This window comes from Panulirus ornatus, chromosome 66, assembly GCF_036320965.1.
Source record: "Panulirus ornatus isolate Po-2019 chromosome 66, ASM3632096v1, whole genome shotgun sequence".
Classification (NCBI taxonomy): domain Eukaryota; kingdom Metazoa; phylum Arthropoda; class Malacostraca; order Decapoda; family Palinuridae; genus Panulirus; species Panulirus ornatus.
Window position 1 is genome coordinate 19,847,369 of NC_092289.1, and position 7,115 is coordinate 19,854,483.

Sequence of the window (7,115 nt, forward strand, 5' to 3'; positions counted from 1 at the left end):
TTAATGTATTAAGAGAAGGAACTACTTGTTTCACATATTGTATTAACTTTATCAATTTGCCATAATATATATATATATATATATATATATATATATATATATATATATATATATATATATATATATATATATATATATATATATATATATATTTCTTTATTATACGTTGTCGCTGTCTCCCCCGTTAGCGAGATAGCGTAAGGAAACAGACGAAAGAATGGCCCAACCCACCCACATACACATGTATATGTACATGTATATAGATGGCAGTAAACGGCGAACTAAGTTAAAAATTATACCAAGTGAACAAGTTAATGAGGAAAACTAATTCTTTTTGACATTACTAACAAGCAAAGCGTATCGTGGAATAGTTTGTTCGGGAAAACTATATATTTTGAATCCGTTTTCTACATAACGAGCATTGACCTCGCTCATTTCGCATGACCGAATTCTTTTGTTTTGCACACGATCATTGGCCTTAAAATTTACGAAGAGTAACCTTTCACTTGTGTGGCTGCGACAATGCTGTATTTTGCATAAGAAAAAAACCCTCGAGAAACAAGATATGATATTAGTGTTGTGGAACTGAACTTCTGGATTAGAAATATCCCCACCTGAAGTCATCTAGCCGCAGGTATTGTTTAATATACGTCTTTCTTAGTGCCAACAGCGCCATTGTGGAAAGTTTCTTTGATGTAACTTTAGCTAAAACTTTTCGTGTGTGTGTGTGTGTGTGCAGACTGAGTTTAAACTTTGAACGGTATGGATTTTTGTTAGTGTAAGGCTGAAACTGAAGCGTATATAAGATAACTAGTGTAAATGGAGAACACTGTGCCAGTTTGTAAACGTAAACATTGTTAGTCACTTCGAGGAAAGACTTTTTTTGTTTTGCCGTGCTTGTAGACTTGTTTCACTTTTCACAATGTAAGATTACTAAATTTGGTTCAGAATGGTATATTCTTATATTGGTTTGACATACTAACCTTTAACTTGATGTTGGTTTGAACAAGATTCGACTTTTTTGGGAAGTTTCACAACATTAACAGGATCCGACGTGGAAACTTCTAGAACATTAACCCATTCGCACTGAGTTAAGTATGAAATGGTCCCCATCTGCGGTTATCTTTACGTTTTCCCCCCATCTTCCAGTTTTATTCTGTTCTTTTCTTATTTTATTTTGTGTTCTTATTTTGCAAAACTAAGCATCCAAAATAATGTTTACGAAATCTCAAAATACAAAGAAACCGGAAAGAATAGATTTTTCTATATTTTCTTTCTCGCGATTCAGACGCTCATTATTATTATTATTATTATTATTATTATTATTGTTATTATTATTATTATTATTATTATTAATGTCATTATTATTATTATTATTATTATTATTATTATTGTTGTTATTATCATTATCATTATTATTAGTCATTATTTTATTATTATTATTATATTATTATTATTATTATTATTATTATTATTATTATTATTACTTTGTGTGTTAACGAATACCACATGATTAATGCGACACCATAAATTGCCCATTATCGGAGTAAAACCTTCGTGTTTTTTTGCTTTGTACTATTCATTTAATAAAACTTTTAACTGATAGATGATAATAAGACTCAGGTAGTGCGTCGCTAAAGAGGCATTCCACTCGAGAATGAGACCAACCCAAACTGACTTGTCACAATTTTAGCAAATAAGAAAAACAAAAAAAGTCTCCAGCTCTTTCCCCGCCAGCTGTGATCATGTTGGCTTTGCTTGGAAATGCTGAGGTGAAAGTTCAATAAATACTAAGGTACGAGGTCCTATTTATAACCACCATTCTTTGGAAACAAAGTTGTAAGTCCTGCTTCTCAGGGAGTCGTTTATGCAGGAAGAGAACTCGATATTTTATTGTTCTTGACGAGTGAGTGATGTCGCTCCTGAATGAAAGGATTCCATTGTTTTTGCCAAATTTATTGGTTTCCAAAGTTCGGTAGAATAATCTTTAGATCTAATGTGGCTACGGGAAATTAGTATTGTCTTCTAAGGAAACAAGATATAGAAATATCCACTTACATAATTTAGCATTATTATTATTATTATTTTATTATTATTATTATTATTATATGTAATTAATGTGACATCATAGGATAGTCCATGAAGTACAAGTTAAAAAGCTCGCTTAATCCAGTGTACATATGTAACAAGATTTTTAACCGTGAAAACTAGAATATAACTTAGGTTAAATGTGAATCAGTTCGCCATATTTCACCTTATTTGTCAGTCTTTTATAAGATCGTAAAAATTATCCGGGTGTATTTATTACGTTGTGGCATTGTCCCCGGTGTTTGCAAACAACTGGTCTCTGTGCTAATTGTACGTTGACCAGTTATTTGAGATTTTTGGTCAATTTATACCCGTACCAATATTTAATAAACTTTGCTTTCGTTTAATAGTATTGTCATGGCAAGGGAGTCCTCGTACGTAAACAGTGTCGTTTTCTTTTGGTTCGTACCTAATTGGTTTTCTTGTATGAATATCAGTTTGCCGAGAAAGTGTATGCAGTTTTAGGACTTTTTTTTATGTTGGAGACTCCATCCATGGACAAAATTCCACTTTGAAGTCAGGCTTGGAAAGAAGAGGAAAAAACCCAAGGTTTTGAATTAGAATCAAAATTCAAAGTTTAATTTTGGGGGTTCTGGATAAAGGAGCGAAAAAAGGGTCAAGTTTGGAAGTTTATGAGAAGCATATGGTTGCAACAACAAATGACTTCTATGAATATAGAAGTGATAGTAATAAGGATCGTAACCTTATCTGGTTAGAAATAAGGGACGAAATAAAGGCTGGATTTCGAACATACACAAAATTAAAGTTGCTGTATATGATTTGACCGCTGTGGCCGTTTTAACTTCCCATAGACAAATTATCTCGCATTACAAATAAGTAGCCTGCAATAATTTCACTTTGTAGTAGCTACTGGCCATGTTAAGCAATGCATCCTTGATCTAAACATTTACCTTAACATTTAAAGTATTTGCCATGTCATGTATTGCGTAAAGCAAAATTCGAACCGTGGTCAGTGGATTGTACACAATATTTTTACTTGATTTTTGATGAGTTTTTTTTTCATTCGACTGTTTTATCATGTTTTTTGCTTTTTCAGTGTCAAATATAATGCTTACTAGTTGGTCAAGTTTGTGTATTTTTCGTCTTATTTTGAAATAAGACGTGGATTAAGTAAAACGTCATCATATGTATATGGCCCACGCTCAGGGGAGGCCAATGTGTTTGCTTTTCATAACGTGCCTGCACAGGCATGATTTATTTTGTCCTGCGCTATTTATATAAGGATTTCGTTTTTATTGTTGTATGTTAAATGCTTGTAAAATGAATGCTTCATAATTTTGTAAGTTATTACTTCACGGTATCCATGGAATTGATATTTTTTGTCATTGTTTACTATCCAGCAGGAACTCATATTTGTGTAATTTACTGTTACTGTGCGAATATATATATATATATATATATATATATATATATATATATATATATATATATATATATATATATATATATATATATATATATATATATATATATATATATATATATATATATATATATATATATATATATATATATATTCGCTCTCCATCGACGAAGAAAGTTTTCAGTAAGAAAAGTTGTCTTGTTTCAGTGACAAACCTTTGATAGGACAAGCGTCGCTACAAGTTTACCGGATGATGTAAAAAGACGTGACATCGCGCACCTTAAAGACGGGTATCTCTACGAGAATATATGTATATATATATATATATATATATATATATATATATATATATATATATATATATATATATATATATATATATTCTCGTAGAGATACCCGTCTTTAAGGTGCGCGATGTCACGTCTTTTTACATATATATATATATATATATATATATATATACATACATACATACATACATATATATCGGAGAGAATGAGTGAGGAAAGATTGACAAAGAGGATATATGTGTCAGAGGTGGAGGGAACGAGAAGTGGGAGACCAAATTGTTGGTGGAAAGATGGAGTGAAAAAAATTTTGAGTGGTCGGGGCATGAACATGCAGGAGGGTGAAAGGCGTGCAAGGAATAGAGTGAATTGGAACGATGTGGTATACCGGGGTCGACTTGCTGTCAATGGATTGAACCAGGGCATGTGAAGCGTCTGGGGTAAACCATGGAAAGTTCTGTGGGGCCTGGATGTGGAAAGGGAGCTGTGGTTTCGGTGCATTATACATGACAGCTAGAGACTGAGTATGAACGAATGGGGCCTTTGTTGTCTTTTCCTAGAGCTACCTCGTGCTCATGCGGGGGGGGGAAGGGGTTGTTATTTCATGTGTGGCGGGGTGGCGACGGAATGAATAAGGGCAGACAGTATGAATTATGTACATGTGTATATACGTATATGTCTGTGTGTGTATGTATATGTATACGTTGAGATGTATAGGTATGTATATGTACGTGTGTGGACGTGTATGTATATACATGTGTATGTTGGTGGGTTGGGCCATTCTTTCGTCTGTTTCCTTGCGCTACCTCGCTAACGCGGGAGACAGCGACATAGTATAATGAATGAATAAATATATATATATATCGGAGGTTCGTTAAGCCACCGACAAAATAAGATTAATTCTTTTTAAAAAGTCCTTGAGTTAGAACTGGCCCAGCGGTTCGTACGTGTCAAACTACTGGTGTCAATAGTGGTGGTTGGAAGGTAATTCCTGTACCCGCTCGTCAGACCAGGCCTGCACCTGCATGAATGGCATATAATGATGTTGAAACGATCAGTTTGTGGTGTGAGGAAATCACTCTACCATCGGAAGCAAATACAGTCGGTAGCTGTATAAACAAAAGCATTCGGTTAAGCCCTACGCGTGAACCACGCCTCCGGTATGATGTAATCGGTACTTAAGTCGATAGGAGCAGGTATTTTACTCTCTGAACTAGGTCGCAAGACTTGGTTTAAAAAAAAAAAGAAGAAAGTAATGGCATTTCTGGTTTGTGTCCAGCACGGCATGATCGGTTGGGGCCAGCGTGAGATAAACGGCCTAGAAATTGCCAAACCTGCTCACGGAGTTTGGGAGCAGGGAACTCTCGCCTTGATAATAACGTCATTTTGTTCAAAATGAGGTTGTATTTAGTCCATTTCAGACTGCTGTAACTTGACTTGGATTATGTATTTTCACTGGATATGTGACATACCAAATTTATAGGTATATCTATGGATCAATATATTTAAGGCAGTAGATAGCGTTCCGTACGTTTGACAAACAAAGGTCCCAGTAAAGGGAAATGGACTGATAGAGTGATTGGGTTATTCCTTTTCGGTCGAATTTGGTTGGCCCTTATCTCGCCGAAACTTTTCACATCGCCCGCAATCGATCCCTCGCATGCTTCACTTCGTGTGCATTCGGCCGCTGGAGAAGTCCCCCCCCCCCCCCGCGTGATGGTAAGTTAGCGATCGTCCTGATTAACTAATTCTGAACAATCACTTGAGCGAGCGAACATGTAAGGGATCTTCCCAACTCCCCCGGGGAGACTCACAGCGCCTTGACAAAGTTGCGTCCGTTACAGCAACTATGCCGGGTAGTATTGCTCGGAGCCCACTTCCGAGACGGCTTGGTATTCGCTGCACGGGGGGGAAGAACCCCGTCCGTACCTGTAACGAGTTTCACAGAACGGGCAAACGATCGACCGCTGCGTGTTACACCGCGGCTGCGGTGGTAATAGCGCGGACCCGTCGTGCCCCGGTAGTAACTCTTAGTGCGTCGATGCCTTCAATTGAATGGACCGAGGGAGGGGGGGAAAAAAAAAACAGGTGATCATTTTTGCTGAATGCCCCAGTTATGCACACGGCTTGGCGCACCTTCCAGCTGTCGACAGGTATTCATTACGGCCACACACACACACACACACACACTGAAGAACAAGACTCCCTCGGTCGGAATTCCTCCTTTCATTTGTTGGGAAATTGGTGGATGGATGCGCAACTTGGGTGCGGTATTAGCACAGTGGCAGCGGCCTCAGACGAATGGGGGACTTAGTTCGGAGGTGGAGATGCGAGCGGCTGGTGACCGGTCCTTTTCTCTCGTTGCTCACTCCAGAACAGCAAACCAACGCTGGGCAGAATTTTAGTCACCTCAAGGTTGTCTCTTGTCTTACCCATTTCATTATGTTAATCCGGTAATCTTTCATATGCTGACAGAATGATCGTCCTCAAAGACGTCCGTAGAAACTTTATTATAAAACCCGTCTTAGCCTGAGAGATAATGAATACTCTACTATAGACTTGCTGGAAAGGAAAACAAAATCTGTGGTAGCATTTTACCTTCAGCAACAACTGATTTACAGCAGCAGGATCCTGAAAATCGTGATGGAGAGGGTCGACAAAATCGTCTTCGAATGTAGGACAGACCTTTGGCATTCGAATGTAGGACAGACCTGCTACTGAGAACTGAGCCAATAGAATGCATCATGATTATGACAAGGTGTTTGTTGCCTATCCTCGGGTCATACCTCGAGAAATGATTTGTGATGATATTTATTATTGCAAAGGGTCACGCTCGCAGGTGGAATCGAAAATCAGTATTCAAGTTTCATGTGGCTAAAGATGTACGGTGCAGTTCGACACAGAGTATGAGTTTGAAAGTTCAGGTAAGCACAAGTTTGATAACTAATGGCGAAATAGACACGCGAGAAAAATGGCTTCTTCGAAAAGTTCAAATTTGCATTTGTATAATAGCCTATAAGTTACTGGGAAGATCAAATATGCATTTCTATGACGACCTATAACTTGTAGAAAAGTGTGAATATGTTTTCGCATTTTAGCCTTTGGCGGAATATACCTATTCCGGAGAAAGAACGTTGTCAGATATGATAGCCTGTGACAAAATACGTATAACCAATTCTGTTGGAATAAGTTTATATATGATAGCCCTGGGTGGAATAAATCAAGTATAAACAAACTAGCTTCTGGGGGAATGGCATGGAATAGGCTATCATAGGAATAAACAATGTACCGTGTATATATATATATATATATATGTACATCCTGTGCCTGTCTGGCTAGGATGGAGGGAGTTACGC